Source organism: Nymphalis io, chromosome 12 (assembly GCF_905147045.1).
Source record: "Nymphalis io chromosome 12, ilAglIoxx1.1, whole genome shotgun sequence".
NCBI lineage: Eukaryota > Metazoa > Arthropoda > Insecta > Lepidoptera > Nymphalidae > Nymphalis > Nymphalis io.
The window spans coordinates 6,043,194-6,056,852 of record NC_065899.1 but is presented as its reverse complement, the minus strand read 5'-3'; the positions used below and the strand labels follow the sequence as shown (position 1 = coordinate 6,056,852).

General features: G+C 37.5%; 1 pseudogene; it reads right to left on the bottom strand.

Moving 5' to 3' along the window:
- LOC126772566 (uncharacterized) overlaps nucleotides 1–5,353 on the bottom strand; it is a 50,214-nt pseudogene extending 44,861 nt beyond the window's left edge.
- Between the last annotated feature and the right edge of the window lie 8,306 nt (nucleotides 5,354–13,659).

Genomic DNA, 13,659 nt, shown 5'->3' with positions numbered 1-13,659 from the left:
CCTTACGATGCCTTTACCACTTAACACCAGATAAATTTTAAGCACATAATAAATCAATAATGCAATGTATATATATATATATATATATATATATATATATATATATATATTAATGCTTGCACTCATAGCTTTGAATAAAAAAAACACCTCGTTGTTACCGCTTATCTTTGCAGCTTAAAAGAATATGTTTAAATATAAACCAAAATATTGTTCATATTTTATTTATTCGTACAAATTATAAGCCGTTTTTATGCCATTTACGTTTACGTTTACGTTACGTTTACGTGTTCAAAAATAACGAAATCCACAGTATTACGAAACGGTCAATGTTTAAATATTTAACAGCTACTGAAACAAAGACTATCGTTTCCGATGCGAGCTTTCTGGCATCCTTATTACCATAATACTCTGGACAACATATAAATGTAAAACTCTTCGTACGGAACGCATTGTACGTTATCTACTATTGTAGACATAAAGTTGAATACAGGTATAACAGTTTCATAATGCATGGAGATATAGAATTTGTTACTTTTAATAAAATCTTTTAATTTATATTATTATTTATCCAAATGTTTTAACTGATTGTAAGTAAATATATTTAATATAAAATATAAAAATATATTAGGAAATAGTCCTTATATATTTTAATAATATAATTAATTTTACTATAATCGTAAATCGTAGGTCTAACTTTTCTGACGCACTTTGTTAAACCTATGACTTACGTCATTATAATATAAATGCCAGATTTTTGTATTGCGAGCTTTTTTGTATTTAAAGATTGTCACTTAATCTTTTTCATTTGGTCTGGTAGTTATTAAGAAATATTTAAATATATTTTTAAGAATATTTAAAAATACATGCACCTTTATACATTTAGGTGTAAAATAGCAACAGTACGATTATTTGAATAAACAAAAATATACTTGTATGATTGCATAATATCAGGTAAGTGCTATAGATATAAATAAAACACAAATACATATTATATACAATAATATAATTAATACTTAATAATTATATAATAATAATGAGTTATAAAGTGGGTTGAGAAAAAATATCGTATTAAAACATTTTTTAAGCGTGTTAAATAAATACGTTTGATATATATTATTTACACGTAGTTGCATACTAAATAATTATGAACATTTAATATTATTTACATATTCTGTAAAACATTACAACAATATTTATCGTAAGCTTATTTCATTTCCTAATGAAATGAGTTGAAATTACAATGGAAACATTTGAACCTTAATGCGTTTACCCATTACGGCGGTCCGATCTCGTATTTAGGGGCTCATTCGTTATTCGAGTTCAAACCGACTGAACGCTCGAATGTACTAAAGGATTTGTTTAGGATCTGGTAAACAAAATTATATGACAAATCCGTTTGATTTTGGAATGCCTAAGCTCAGCTTGGGTAAATTGTGTACAATTGTGATCGGTTTATAAGTCTGTTTCTAAATCTTCCGAATAAATATTTTTGCAGTATTTAATTGTTATTGTTTATTTATTTAATTATTATATATATTATTAAATTTTAACTTTGAGAAATCTTTAAAACCGTTGTATGCCAACGCACACATTTCTTTTACTATTTTAAATTTGATGTATAGGTGCACGTATAAATTGCGTAGTATGACAAGAATTTAAATTTGGAATCAATTACCTTCTTAAACGTATCGCACTCCGATAACATTAATTTTTCAAGTTACAGAGCATGTTTCTTGTACCATCACTCTTGCGTCATTATTTAGCGCGTAAGCGAGTATTAAGTGTGACAGTACAATACGACCTAATGCAACTCTGGCTTATTGTATCTTCACAAACGCTAAGTCATTTTAATGGTACCACGACACGCTGACGACATGATTTCATTAATTATACTATTTTGTTTTTATCTTAATATATAAATTTTTTGAATGTTAAGGCTTGACTTTACTCACTATTTTCGAGGTAGAAGTGTCACCATATGAGATATCTTTGAAGTGTTTTAATATGACTGGGATTTTGAAAGCCGTGTACTTGTATTTTTCTCCGTCACCAACACGTAAGTTATAATAAAAAATAATTACATTAAATTTATCTTATTATTGTTATAGTGTTTAAAATTATATATATTTTTCAATATAATATACAACAATATTATATAATAACTGCAGAAATAAATTCAAAACATTCGGTCGTATCTGAATCGTTACGTATAAATAATGAACAATCTTAACCAATTCATTTTGGAAGTGACTCGTCGAATTCTGGACTTTGAAACTTCGACGATTAGGCTCTTTATGATGTGACGGGTCCAACTCTTTTTAATTTCACCTTGTATAACTGCGATAAAGTTTTGTACTATAACAAAACGGTAAAGTTCAAACGAGTTCCTAAATTTATTCGCAAACTCAAACCTTATTATAATATGCATTTTATTTTATTGTTATAATAATTACAAGCTTTCATATATCGTGCTTTTTTGATCTAGTTAATATATTGAAAGGTCTATCGCATAGACTGAAGAGCTTTATTGAAGTACTTAGTACATGAACATGGTGAACATTACATTTACACTACACTTTAAATATATTAAGACACTACTAAATTATATTGTGCGGTAAATTTTGAGATATCTGACATGAGTCATGAAAAAAAAATAGCAGTAGACAATCATTTCATTTCCTAAATGTGATATCATCCATGAATATCCATAACTCTTTAGCACCTTTTTTTACGCTGGAAAAACGCATTACGCGTTTCTCCCACGAGAACATAGGGGGAGTATGTGGGACTCACCGGTGTCCAGGGCGCTGAGTGCGCCCCGAACATCGGAATATCCAAAAAAAAACCGCAAATGCGGAAGAGCTTAGTCCACTGAACAATCCGTTTATATGGGGGCTCCTATTAATCAGTATCAAAAATAAGGCCATGTTATTCAGTTGATTCAATTGATCTATCGATTCATACGTACATACACACATACATAACTTTTACATTTTTTTACATTTGTAAATACTAAATTTTAAAACTTTTTTTATTATTAAACATTAAATTTATTTTAAACCCTATTATTTACATTAAACCCTAATGAGATATCAGCACCAAACAATATTATATCATGTGGAATAGAAAATGTACATGAATAGATCCCTTAGGGGACCCCAAATCAACTCAGACTTCAGGAGATCGTTTTACTTTTAAGTCAACCTTCTGAATTATATTATTAAGACGCTAAAACGTCGAGTGCACTTGCCTAATATTTTAAAATAACTTAGACGATAAAGATTACAATATGTATGGCGTCACCAGCAATCTAAGTTAAAAATCAAAGTTGTTGGTTTATTAAATGTCGTTCTATTAAAAGGTCTGTCGAACAAGTAAGGGACCTGTCTAACAATAATATAGTAAGAAATTTATATTTTTTTTTCTCAATCTCAATCGTATGGACTTTTGTTGTCTGAGAATAAATTATTATTATTATTATTAGATTGATATTATATTCAATAAATTAATATTGTTTGCCCAAACTTTGTAAAACACCCTTAGGCAATTCATCGGATTAGAAGCTATAAATTGGGTTAATATCAAATTACTCATTGGAAAATCAACAGGGATAAAATCCAGACTAGACTATATTTCGAGTATAAGTCCCATACATATAGTGGGCAGCGAGGATCTTGTCGAAGAGATTGCCCGTCTCATTCAGCAGCACAATTGGCCTATATGCCGAAGGAGAATCGAGTGGATGCCCCTCCTTCGGCAACAGAACCAACTTTCCCTCCTTCCACAGCTTCGGAAACTGCCCACTAGATAGACATTCATCAAACAGTTCCCGAAGCCTCCCACCTAGATGTTACAGGGCGTCACGCAGAACACGCCCTGGAACCCCGTCCGGATCCGGCGCTGTGGTTCTGGCCCTCAATCGATCGAGGGCCATCTCCATCTCTCGCTCCGTAACGTGTGGTGGAGCCTCACTGTCATCTGTTACGGAGCGACGGCATACTTGGTGGGACGTGTTCGCCTGGTTGGGGAAATAATTCACCTACCAGTCGCAGGAGCAGATCCGGTGGCAACGTTTCCGTCGCAGGGGCACCGTGTGTGCGGAACTTTCCTCGCACATCACGGTACGGGCGTCCCCACGGGTCCCTGTTCAGGCCCACCAGAAGCTCCTCCCTTGCTCTCTCCTTAGCTTGACTTATCACCTGCTGCAGCTCCTTTTTCAGCTGGCGATTAGTGGCCCACAGCCGTCCCTCCAAATCCGCGTCGAGGCCGTTGTTCCTGCGACAGCGGACGTATACCCTCCGCGCTCGGTTACATGTCGCCCGAAGCTCCGCTATTTCAGGCAACCACCAGTATACCTGGCGGCGCGGTACCCTGCGCTGGGTCCTCGGCATGGCCGCATTGCACACCTCCTTTAGAGCGCTGCGCATGCGGTCCGCCAGCTCGTCGACACTGGCACCCTCCCTTCTTCCCGCGGAACCCCACCGCTGCACGATAGCAGCTTCCCTGACCAGCTCACGATTCAGCTGGCCAAGGGACCACCTGGGGAGAGTGGTTGGCACCCTCAGAGGTTCCGCTGGCCTGCAAGAGGTGGAGATCTCAAACCGGATGTATCTATGGTCCGACAGAGTCTCCACCTTTTTTTTTTTTTTATAGAATAGGAAGGTGGACGAGCATATGGGCCACCTGATGGTAAGTGGTCACCAAACGCCCTTAGACATTGGCATTGTAAGAAATGTCAACCATCGCTTATAGCCTATGCGCCACCAACCTTGGGAACTAAGATTTTATGTCCCTTGTGCCTGTAATTACACTGGCTCACTCACCCTTCAAACCGGAACACAACAATATCAAGTATTGCTGTTTTGCGGTAGAATATCTGATGAGTGGATGGTACCTACCCAGACGAGCTTGCACAAAGCCCTACCTCCTCCTCCACTCTCCAATTTCTCACTCTGCACGCTGCGACAGGCGTAGCTAACGATAAGTCCACCACGGACCCTCCCTGCTGCCTCACGCAGGTGTGCACCTGCCCCCTGTTAAGTAGTGACAGGCTGGAGAGTAGGGCCCACACCTGGACAGCCCTACCTCGCGGATTCGATACAGGATTTCCCCAGGAAAGCAGAGGGCGCTGTTCCAGGACGTACACTTTGGCTGAGCTCCACCCTTCCAGAAGACGACCGGCGTCGGACAGCTTCTTCGCCACCGTAATGGGACAGGTGACGCGGACCATACCCATATATCCGGGTCCACGCTGCAACGCTCCACACTTGACTGCCTCAGGCGTGCAGTCCCCTGCACGTGCGACTGCCGCAACCAGCTTCTCTGGGGTGACTGAGTCGTCGAGCCCCGTCATCTTCAGGTCAACTCTCGTTATGGGCCGGACAACGTTGGCCACCCCGTCAAGCACAGTACGAAGCTTCTCCGCAAGCTTCTCCGCCTGCTCCGACTGTGCTTTTGGTAACTCCAACGCTCTGGCCCCTGTTGCCGAGCGACGGACCTTAAGTCCGCTACAGATCCCGAGATCCTGGAGCTTTATGCCCTATTCGGCTCGCTCCAGGACCTGTGCGTAAGTTACGCCTTTCTCCTCTGCCTCCGGTTGCATCGTGACAGTAACTGCAGCTGTTCGAGGGGCGGCCAGTTTTGTCTTGGCCGCATGGGTCTTTGTCACCGCTGAGACAACTGGAGCGGAGATTTCAGCCGGTGGGGAAGCTTTCTTCCCTCCCTTTCCTCTCTTGACCACGGTGGACCAAGACGTCTCTTGAGCCTCCCGTGGTTGAAACTCCGGCGCGGTTGGCATATTGGATGGGCCAGTTATCAGTGTTGCCGGTGCGACTGAGGCAGCTGGCTTGGATGGAGCCACGCGCTTGAGTACAGATGCAGCATTTTTCGATGGGACCGGGCGGGTAGCCTGCGCATACGTAGGTGCAGTTTCCTGCATCGCATCCCACCTTTTGTCCGCGGCTAGCGGGGGACGATGTGTCTTCGCAGGAAGGAGGCGCTCCTCAATTCCACCAACTTGGCGTTTATCATCACGCCGACTGATGAGATAATTGAGGCCCTGAATTCTTCCAAAGCCTTTGAATCTTGCAAGGGGCTAGTACTCGACGTTCGCCGCTGCTACCGAAGTATGCATCTCGGTGAACTCGCGGCGATGCGCCTTAAGCTCGGTCTTTAAGTCGTCAATTTCCTTTCGGAGGCGACTATTATCCGCACGGAGCCTACGGGTCTCCTCCGCTTCAGTCCTTGATGCCAGAGCGTCGACGATACTCTGAAGCGAAGCCACCGAATTTTTTAGCTTCATAATGAAGCCACTCAGTCAAATTGCCCGACTTTTGGGCCACCTCCAAAATGAGCACTGCGTTGCGGCCAGCCTCCGCATGCAGCTCCTCGGCACCCAATTTTATGGGATTCTCTGTACGGACATCTAAGGAAGAGGATTCGTCAGAGTCCAGCACGACTTCGGGCGCATTTTTACGTAAAGCCCGACTTCTTAAGGAGCGCTCGAACGACTCCTCCCTGGCCTCGGCGGCTTTAGCCTTAAGCTCAGCTTTAGCCCGAGTTAGGGCAGTTCCGCGTCCCTTCGAAGTGGGCTTCCCGCGACGTGCACTATTACACTTCGCCGTAACTCGTCCCTCTGTCTCAGTATCAGAGCCAGAGTCGAAAATGCCTAAGCCCACGCGTGGGCGCTTCCGACCAGCAAAGGCATCTGAGAATACTCCGTGTCCATCGTTAATACAAAAAAAAAACCACCCAAAACAACAATTTGTCTATATATATATTATATAATAGACTTATACCTAAAACAAAAATAAAAATAGGTCTATAAAGACCTATACCAAACAACGAAACCAATTCTTAAACAAAACAAAAGTCCATATACAAGCCAAAATTCAATAATATGACGCGTCAGAAAATCAGAAACCAATAAACAAAGCCAAAGTAGGTAGTCGTGAAACATTCGGAAAGCGTAGGTAAGAAGCGTATGCATACAACCTCACTCGACGACGGCCGAACCGTCAATCCCCCATAAAAAGAGACCCAGACTGACGCCAGACGCGACAGAGTTGAAATTTAATATTATCAGACCAAAAAAAAAATACTCAAATATATTAACATCATGTGAAATCTTACAAATACTTATTCATTATACTATTTCATATCAGTTCTCACTCATATTTTATATAGCAATATTTCGTCCTACTTTATCATGAGTTTCACGTTACGATCAGCAAGGAATGGTTATTACATTTATGTCATTTTGGTTTACGAATGCAATATCTTTCGCGATTTTTTCTTACCTATTTCTTTCTTGTAAAAATATTTCAGATACATTTAAAATACTTACATTGTATATATATGTAATAAACACGGGCGAGAAAATTTGCTACATGGTGCCACGTGTGTGTATATTATCCAATCAAATCAATCAACAGCCAATCGTTGTCCACTGCTGAACATAGGCCTCCCCCAAGGTGCGCCAAAGCTCCCTGTTGCTCCACCTTCCGCATCCAGTTGGTGCCCGCTACCTTCTTAAGGTCGTCGGTCCACCTGGCTGGAGGGCGCCCTACGCTGCGCTTGCCGATTCGCGGTCTCCACTCTAGGACTCGTCTGCTCCAACGGCCATCGGTCCTACGACATACGTGACCAGCCCACTGTCACTTCAGCCTGCTAATTTTGCAAGCTATGTCGGTGACTCCGGTTCTTTTCTGGATAATCTCATTTCTGATCTTATCCTTCAAAGATACTCCGAGTATAGCTCGCTCCATAGCACGCTGAGCGACTTTGAATTTGTGGACTAGTCCCGCAGTTAGTGTCCACGTTTCGGCACCGTATGTCATGGCAGGTAAGACGCTTTGGTTGAAGACTTTCGTCTTCAAACATTGCGGTATAGACAACTTGAGGACTTGACGAAGGTATATTATCCAACTAACTATAAAGAGCAAGCTTCCTAACTATCATTTATAAAATAAGAGGCCCAGCAGTGGAATATTTAAATGCTGTTTCTTTACATGCTTTCCGAGATACGAAAGTGTAAATATTGTCAAATTTTTTACTGGCCTGGCCCGAGGCTTGAACTCAGGACCTCAGGATCGGAAGCAAGCTATCAAATCAAATTTAAAATGTCATATTTTAACCATTATTATATCTGAGACCCTTTTTATCTTGCTGGAATATCGCATTTAAACGTTTGTAAAGTAAAGTAACAGCCTGTGCATGTCTCACCGCTGGGCTAAGGCCTCCTCTCCTATTTGTTTATGGAGGTTTGCATGAAGCTTATTCCACCATGCTGCTCTAATGTGAGTTGACACACATGTGACAGAATTTTAATGAAATTAGACACATGCAGGTTTCCTCACGATGTTTTCCTTCATAAAAAATCAATGGTGCTTTGAACCCTCGATCATCGGTTAAGATTCACGCGTTCTAACCACTAAGCCATCTCGGCTCTTAGTTTGTTGTAAGCGTTTGTGATATGAGATATCCTCCAAGTACCCTTCAAAACACCAGAGATACCTACTTTGTCTCTTAGTTGTTGTTGATGTTGAAAAGATTCGGGCTCAGTCGAACAATGTGTTAAGGTGTGAGGGTTTAAGACTATATTTAACAGCTCTGATATTTGTAATTTTAAATTTGCTTTAACTTTTCTGTTTTTCAATACGTAAAATGTACAAATGATTCTTATTTTATTTTAACTCGGTAGATTTGTTAAGGTATTATTTATATAACTACTATTAATAATTATAATATTATTATTATTATTTACTATTAATAATAATATTATTATTATTATATAGTCATTTGACTTTATTACACACAACGAAAAAAGAAAAGACAAAAAAAAGAAAGAAAAACGAAAGTTCAAGAGAAGCGATGTTATATAAAAAAAAATGTGGACCTCAACATGATGCGTGCAAGGGCGGTCTTATCACTCAAGTAGTGATCTCTTCCAGACAACCCTGCATTAAGATTCTGGCAGGACCTAACGGGCGAGTGCATTGTAGATACATATATATATAAATGTAAACAATACATACACAAAGATACATATATACATTTATAAAACATACAACATATATCAATACATATACACATAAATACATACATACATATATCTATTTACAATACAAACATTTATAACATTAAGAGTGAACAGATGAAGTGTGAAGGAAGTAGATAGGTTACAGAGATAGGTAATAGGTTTTAGTACGAATTTTGAAGATAGAAATTGAAGAGGATTGACGGATATCTGTTGGAAGTGTATTCCACAGTCTTACTGCCTTAGCCGTGAATGAGTTAGCATATAGTTTAGAGTGACATATAGGCAAACTTAATTTGTTGTCACTCTGGGAGCGAAGATTAAGTTGAAGAGTTGAGTCCGAACCAAGAAAATTAAAGCGTTAAATATTTATAGTAAGAACTGTAAATGTCATCAAGGTAAATTATTTCTTAAATATAATACTTTTAATAGTCTCCCAAAAAAACAAGAAAAACAAAAGTAAGGCTTGGAATTTTTGTCCATATTTACTCTCAGAGGTACTCAAACAAAGTCAAACTATCAAACTGTTATCCGAGTTAAATAGTTCGCAAACTAAATAAGCCATTGTAATTACGTGACTGGTTTAACTTCGCTCTTCACAAATATTCTATTTTTCTGTTACATTTCGGGGTTTATTTCATATTTATTTATTACCAATTATTATCAGTTAAAATAAAGGTTTTATTTCATGACTAGCTGCTCCATCCAGTTTCACCCACGTTTATCTTTACTGTCCTACCACATGGGTTGTAAATGTAAAGTATTATAAATTACTTTCACAACAATGTTTTTATAAATATATGAATGTACTTAGTGGTAGGGCTTTGTGCAAGGTCGTCGGGGTACCACCCGCTCATCATATATAATCGGCCAAACAGCAATATGTATTACGGTTTGAAGATTGCCAGGGCTAAGATTGCAGGCACTATTTAACGACTGACTTGTTTATAAATAAAAACTAAAAATATTAATAAAAATCAGTTAATATGTCACAATTAACTTAAAACATCGACGATGCCTGGTTTGAATTACTAAAAGAAAAACGCACGAGGCGTCACGAGCGGGCTTCAAACCCTCGCCCATCTGGGGGTGCAAACACTTGTCGGGATTGTGGCCGAAAGATCCTCTCTCGCATCTATCGATCTCTTTAGTCACGAACGCAATTGTATCCGCGATGCTGCTTAAATTATCTGTCAAAGATGCAGAGGCCTACATATACATATAACAATGAATCAAGTGTCGTGCCAAAAACTGTAACCTATTCAGTAAAGATGAGTAGAAATTACGACATATTTACCTGTGCCAGAATTTTAACGTTGGTAATATATTGTTTAGTATTTTGATTAAAATGTCTATCAAGTCTAACAAGCTACCAGTCTGTGCTGAATAAGCAATTTCAAATTTCTTGCTTAATAACAAAAATGTATTTGTACCTAACAAATTCACCATCTTTGAATGAACAATTTTCACCATAATATTTTAAACTTCAAATAATAAATACGCCTCGTATATATCATATCATTTTTATTATTTTAACCTTGTTTGCCTTTGATAAATAAGCTACCTGATAGTTAGTTACCTTTGCCGAAGGGTTTGGCGTTATAAATGGTATAAATCATTCTCTATACCATCAATGCGCTGCCGTTCATGCGATGTAAGAACTTAAATTGTTGATTTTGCTAGTAATAACACCGGCTCAATCGCCCTAGAAACCAGAATATGAAGAGAATTTTGCACAAAGCCCTATTAAATTAATCAAAGTATACCACGCCGTTTAAAAATAATCTTGTATAATGAGTAGCTTATGTCTAGCAAGCATTTGTTTATGAAGTTGCATCACCATCTTATGAAAAAAGTTTTAGTAACGAGACCCAATAAATACATTAACTATTTTTAGCAATTTTATGTTTTCTAAGTCTATACGTGCGAGCGTGTGTGATTATGTGTATTTGTAGATGTTATGTCCATTGTATATATATGTGACTCAACTACTGAATTAGACTATGTGTGTTTTCATTGATTTTTCATTTTACGTATTTTCGTATTTCGTTTCCGTATATTTAATATATACGAATCGATAATATTATTGTTACTATTTCAACCCTAATAATGCAAAATTGAAATAATACAAAACTCGAGGAAAAAAATATATTTTTCGAAAAAAATAATTTTGATAAAAGAATATCGCGACAAAATACTTAATAATTTTTTCAAATCATCTTGCAAATTAAACAGCACAAAAAATATCAAAGAATAAAACATATGAAGGGTGTTTTTAATCAAGAGGGTTCTTTCAACCGCAACCCAAAAAGGCAAATACAGAACGGTTATTTTATTAAATCGGCTGAATCGGGCTTTAACTTTATTATGAAGCGCCGAAATAATATTTAATATTCAATCAATCTTGATTTTCTTTGCTGTTGTAACGGAATTAACCAGTTAAATATAATTTTCTGACAAATTAATGTGTTTAAGGCATCAATTTGACATAAAACTAGAAGTTAAAAGAAACGCTAATAATAGCAAGAAATGTGTGTAGCATTTTTTACATTTCAATTACTTGCTATTTAGTTGATCTCGTATTCAATTTATTTTGGGCAATCAGACCTCTTATTGAAAAATTGCAAAAAAGTAATTAGTGTTACGTTATTTATGGTCATATTATTTTTCCTAGACTAGGCTATAATATTTCTTATTTATTTAATATTTGTATAATATCATTGTTATCTTGAATTTCATTTCAGCGTCGACTCCGCCAGAAGTAATCCTCGAATTTCGTGGAAAGCTCAATTATGTTGAGCTAGCTTTTTCCAACGAGACAAAATACAAGTAACTACCAGAATCTGAAGATCTGCTTAGATAAGCATGGATATAATCGCTTCTACCTCAACGAAACCAATTTCACATTAGTTGATAAAAAAACAAGTAAATATTAACGAACACGATATACGACAATTCTTGTTCTTATGATAACATCACTCACGAACGCTTGAGTTAAGTTTTAATTTTCTAGAAAATAATAAGCGATTCACTTTAAATTTATTAGTTGAATTGTTTATTAAATTTTTACTAACGTTTATTTTATAAATATGTCAGTTAGACTGTATGAGCTGAGCTTTAATTAGAAGAATAGTCTTAAATAAATATTAATAAGTGTTAATATTGATAATATAAAAAATATCTAACGAATAAAAATAATATTACATTTATCAAGACAACAACTAAAAATATATTTCAATGTTTTCATGACATTGAAGTAAATGTTACAAAAAAGGAGGATTTCTTAACCTCTTTGCGCCTCCAGCAAAAACATCTTTCCGTTTATTATCTCCACAGTTGTAAATCGCGTCCGTCAGTTCCGCTCCATAAGGCCGGCAGTGATTCCCTGGTTCTCGTGAATCGCCTGACATTCCTACTTCACGTATAATCCCCGCTAATGCCCTCGACGCCTTAAGTGGGTTTTTCATGATAATACCTGCCTTATCAGCGTTGACATTCGCGTTTATTTTTGACGTCTTCTTTTTCCTGTTACATAAGTGTACTCTCGGTTACATCTAAATAAAATAAGTTGGTAGGGTTTTGTTATCTTTTAAATACTTTTATTTTTAAATAGCACAATATACAGATAAAGCTTAATTGCAAACAAGACTAATACAAGAAAAGAAGCGGCTGAAGCCAGTAAAATTTCAGATTTCACTAGCGCGTCCCTTACACGCCTCTCTCGACGCGTGATCTCATTTCTATATTTTTATATCTACAACGGTTAATGACTGACAGATATTTTACAAATTATAATAAAGGATATTGTTTAATTTCCTTTTAATTACAATGTGGTAATAAATAAGCAGCGCTGTAATTTTTTCCGATGGTCTTTTTCATATTATGGGTAGGCGGGCGGGAAAATGGACCACATGATGTTAAGTATTGCCAAGCCGAGATTGCCTAGTGGTTAGAACGCGTGAATCTTAACCGATGATCATGGGTTCAAACCCGGGTAAGCACCACTGAATTTTCATGTGCTTAATTTGTGATTATAATTCATCTCGTGCTTGACGGTGAAGGAAAACATCGTGAGGAAACCTGTATGTGTCTAATTTCATTGAAATTATGTCACATGTGTATTCTACCAACCCGCATTAGAGCAGCGTGGTGGAATAAGCTCTAAACCTTCTCCTCAAAAAGGGAGAGGAGGCCTTAGCCCAGCAGTGGGACATTAATAGGCTGTTACTGTACTGATGTTAAGTAGTCATGACCGTCCATATACATTGGAGTTGTTTGAAGTAATAACCATTCCTTACATCGCCAGTGCGCCACCAACCTTGGGAAAAAAGATATTATGTCCCTTGTGCCTGTGGTTACATTGGCTTACTATTCCTTAAAACCAAAACGCAACATTACTAAGTATTGCAGTTTGGTTATATAATAGAATACCTAGTCAGATAGGATTTCACAAAGCCCTAGCACATAGATATATTTAAAAACAAATACATATCTGTTTGGAATATGAATGATGATGATGCGACAAGAAATGTGATAAGATTACTTACGAAAAGAAAATGTAGTAAGCGCCAAAAGCTTTTTATTGTTATAAAAATCAAACGATTTGTATATATAAAAAAACA